The following is a 4,656-nucleotide window of genomic DNA, read 5'->3' as shown; positions in this document are numbered from 1 at the left end:
GTGTTTACATAATTGTCATGTCACTGCCAACAGCTGCTCAGCTGATTGCGTTTTGATTTTCCCATTGTTTACATTCCGATAAATAGTTCGATTAAAACGCAAGTACGTTAGAGAGTTCGATTGGGGGAAAGACAGTAAGTATAGTAGAGTACGATTGGAGGGAAGTAAAATCAGAAGAACTAAATAGAGGGTTAGATTTTGGCGAATAGAAATAGACAGCGTTCGATTGAGAGATAGCGAGTAGGTTCGATCTTGGATAGAAAGAGGAAGAATTCGATACTGTTGGAACGTCCCTAAGACTTTGAGGACTATTATTTATCTATTTCTCCCCCTCTCTTTCTCTGCCGCTTGCTCGCATCTCGCACTCTCTCGTGATATGTCCTCTCTCTCTCTCTCATCTCTCTCTCTCTCTCTCTCCCCTCTTCTTGCTCGTCGTTCTCTCTCGCTTTCCCACCTCTCTGTCGGCTCGCTCGCCCTCCACTCTCTCGCGCTCTCTCATTTTCTCTAGTATATAGTCTATATTATACACTCCCACACTGTTACTATTTACTATCCCTTATACAACGCTCAGGTATAGGTCAGACGTACAGCTCTGTTTATGAATTGATCGCAAGTAATGTAGAGTTGACAGAAACATCAAAAACAAACAAAACAGTTAATAAAGTTATAAAAACACCAGCGATAGCTACAACTGATTACAAATAATATTATTATCCTATAAAATAATACCGAACTAACTACCGTTGTCGTTAAAAAACGCAAGGAAAGAAAAACGTATATGTCAATCAAGTTATAAGGCATTTCAACAATTCTTAGTGACATTCAAATCGAGTGATTATCAAGAGATCGCGATTTTAAACATACAGGTGGTTTTATGGGCTCGTGGTGGCGTCCTTGTATTGTGGAAAAGTGCTCTCCGATGTTCATCTAGTGGGTGCGCAGATGGCTTCGAATTACAACATTTGAAGAAGAAGATAACGCGGAGCTAAATTCGGATGGGAATCGAAACAACACAAGGCGGCCTGGAGTATGTTTGACGTCATTTATTTATTGTATGTGAAATATGTCACAATTTCTATCACATAAAACAACGAGCATATGTTACACGCAGAAGCGAAAATGGTCGCTAGGGCATAAAATTGCCCAGCTAGTTCCATTAAAAACTACTAATATTATACAAACCACTGTTCGATTTCATACATCTTTGGGCATAGTATTATATATATATATATATATTAGTATTATATATATATATATATATGTATATATATATATATATTCGCATATTCGTGCAAAACAACACACATCGGATGGTGCAACTTACACGACCACAAAAAAGAAGAAACTACACTGTTACATTGCAAGGTGTTGACTGTATGGGGGGCCGGGGAAGATTCAACGTTAGAGGGTCGGCAACGCTCATAATATCAGGAGTGGATAGCAGAGATTATCTCTATTATCCATTCCTGATGATATCAATGAAGAGTATTTCTTCGCTCGTGGCTTAAACACCGACTTCGTGTCAACTGATACCCCGCAAGTTATCACTCGTATCGCGGCGGTATCCTAACAGCGATGTACCTCACGAAACAGTAAACAGCACGGATGGCGCTGCTGCTAAAGATATGCAACACATCTATACAGCCGTGCAAGAGATGGACATCGCCATCTGACACACCATCACACGCTGCAGTGCGCAATACCGAACCCGGCAACGGCGAAATATTCAGTCTTGTCAAAGGGCGTCATTGTATTAACTAATCCATTATAACCCCAGCTTTCACGCTCCATGATACACCTACACGTTCTGAAGCAACTCATTATTGTCATGTGCATATTTTACCATTTGCCGAGACGATGTTGTGCAGCTTGCGACTGTTTTGCCTAATTCCCCCTCCAACATATTTAATGAACCGACAAGTGGAATCTTGAGAAAGGGCCCGTGTTTGTGCAAACATTCACACGCAGCTAGCTACACACCGGTGCATCTCGTACAAAATATGCTATCCACACGCGTTTTAGAAAGGCGCCTCTTTCGACCTATATACGTTACAGTTTCGCGACCGTCACATCACATACAATATCACACGTTATTTACACTAGCATCTCGATGTTCACGTATGAGAACTAAAGAACAAGCCTTGTATTTATTTATGTGTGCACAAATAGAGAGAACAGGCTCGAGAAAGACAGCTACAGATGCTACTCGCGTTCCAACGCATTTCGAGAAGTTTGTACATCCTCCACTATGTAATGGAGCTAATAGGGTATAGCGTAAGGTAAGAAACTGCAAAGTGTTTCAACGTTAGAATGGAAAATTTTCTTCCGTCAGTTGAGATTTTTTGCCTGGCCTGATCCTGGATAGCCTTCTAGAAATTAACGTTAGCATAAATACACTTGCCTATTCCTTTACCGTGAATTTCGATTTGCTTAACTTTTTATACGTAAACATCTTGGTTGTCGGCATGCTTTGGTTAATCAATCAACAAATTTTAGTAACAAATAAATATAATCACTGAAAATTGAAAAGAGTCCAAACATTCTGTGTGAACTAAGATTCGGGGTACGCCATCAACACCCTCTAATATACGCGCCACAATCTAACCATAAAAGAGCTTTTCTCTCAGTGGAATCAGGTTCAGCCATTGTCACACCGTTGCAGTGACAAGTACAGCAAGCCATTAGTTTTCTGAGATAAATTCGAGTGCGATTAATTCTGATAATGCGCTAACAATTATGCAGATCTATGCAGAATAACAACAAGATACATAACTCTGACATATATGTTTGCATATGCTCCGTATTTCTGCACAAATGCTTATCCTGCAATATGTCTTGCACAGACAAGTGAGAAGGCGGTACTTCACTTTAACCTCACTATTAAAAATTATTGATAGAAAATAATGCTGGAATCCAATATTTAGAACTCTAATGTCAACATCGGTGAGCGTAAGTACTAAACTTCGGTATTTCCTTTCGTAATATATACCCAGCAAGCTTTAGAGACATTGACACATTTTGGTAAGAAACCTGCCTTAGACATCTGTTGTTTGTCTCATTGAGCAGTTACTAGCTGATGAAAGATATTACAATCTGGACGCACCTACACAAACACTGAGTTGAAAATGTCAGCAAATATGTGTTAAGCAAGTACATTCATGATGAAGATTTACACTTAAATGCCATGCACTCATTTCATACCACAACACTATTTAAAGAGTGCAAGGCAACATGTTGTCACCTATTGCTCCACAACAATAAAAACGTTTGTCATATAATTGTCACATCCGCTGACACTTAAACGCGTGAAAGACATAGACTGAGAAGGCAATAGAAATCAGTGTGTGATCGCAACAAAACAAAAATTATGAAATCTGTCACAAAATATTTTTAGGTGCAAAACTGTACAAAATTGATATACGAGAAAATTGTCTTAATATATATATATATATGTACATAGATAGTGTCACAGTGTGCCCCTATATGCATGGATGACAATGAAATCCGAATAAGAGTCATTCATTGTATCATTGCAATAACATTATCTACATGCCCTTAAACTGCCTTCTTGGATAGACCAGTGCAGCAGGCACACACACACACACGCACGCACGCACCCACGTAGGCACACACGCACACACACACACACACACCCAGTCTGATCCTCGCATCTCGTTCACATTCTTCTCAAGCGAACAACGCATCACGTGATGCGAGCTACATCCTGGGGTTCCACATCGAGGGTGGCCGGTCACCTGGTGACATCCTCCGCATTGGATCGAAGCTCCGGCCGAGGTGGATGTGTGGCGGGACCCCGCGCGCTGCGTCCTCCAACGCTCGCAGCTTCTCCTCCCGATCCTTCTTCAGCATCACCTGCTGCTGGTGGCTGTAACAGGAAGGCGAGGAATTGAAGAACTGACGTGGAGAGGAAGTGAGCCGAAACATTGCTGCGAATGTGTGGGAACTACCATCTACGCAAGTGAGTATCTCATGCATCCATGTTAAAGAACACGTTTCTGAAGGTCAGTTGTCGTTCCATCTGTATGTGACATTGTTTCATCGAAATTTAACTGAAATTAAATATCACTGGTACTGGTTTAGGCAGGCTCGTTAACTAAAGAAAGCAAGGCATCATGTGTTCTTTCTGCATGCAACGGATGCGATTCATTTCGATGCAGTGCATTAACCATCGAGCCACAATGACCTCTGTATTTTAATGGGTGGTGCAGCGTCACCTAGCACAGCTACGACTGTCTGTTACACAAACGAACGCTCATCTGAATGCTTCATCTCCACTGCGTTTCACACAAAAATTGTACGTCTGTTTCCGCAATGCAACAGAGCAGTAGAATTTTTATGCAAAACTTACCAAAGCACCCATGGAACTGTTTGTACAGAGGCATTCTGGACTATTTGTGATGCATTACTGCTAATTTCCTAAAAAAAAAAAATAAGAAAGGCAACTATAAGCGAAAGCAGTCATGCAAATAGAATGTGAAAGCGCTACGCAAAGAATTAGCTAATAAGATTTACTAAGCGGCACTATAAAGAGCAAAGGTAGGAAACAATATCAAGCCACATGCAAGTTAGCATATATATACACACATACGTGTACGTGTGCGTGTGTTGTGTGCGTGTGTGTGTGTGTGTGTGTGT

General features: G+C 40.9%; 1 long non-coding RNA gene across 1 annotated transcript; it reads right to left on the bottom strand.

Moving 5' to 3' along the window:
• Positions 1-1,028: 1,028 nt before the first annotated feature.
• LOC106821238 lies at positions 1,029-4,438 on the bottom strand. The gene is made up of 2 exons (XR_001395711.1): positions 4,370-4,438; positions 1,029-3,886 (listed from the first exon to the last, which is right to left on the bottom strand). It is a non-coding gene; the product is annotated as an uncharacterized LOC106821238 (long non-coding RNA).
• Positions 4,439-4,656: the final 218 nt, after the last annotated feature.

The sequence above is a fragment of the Priapulus caudatus genome, unplaced genomic scaffold (genome assembly GCF_000485595.1).
Source record: "Priapulus caudatus unplaced genomic scaffold, Priapulus_caudatus-5.0.1 Scaffold64, whole genome shotgun sequence".
Classification (NCBI taxonomy): Eukaryota; Metazoa; Priapulida; class Priapulimorpha; order Priapulimorphida; family Priapulidae; genus Priapulus; species Priapulus caudatus.
The sequence above is the reverse complement of the archived record's forward strand: the minus strand, read 5'-3'. Positions and strand labels throughout refer to the sequence as shown.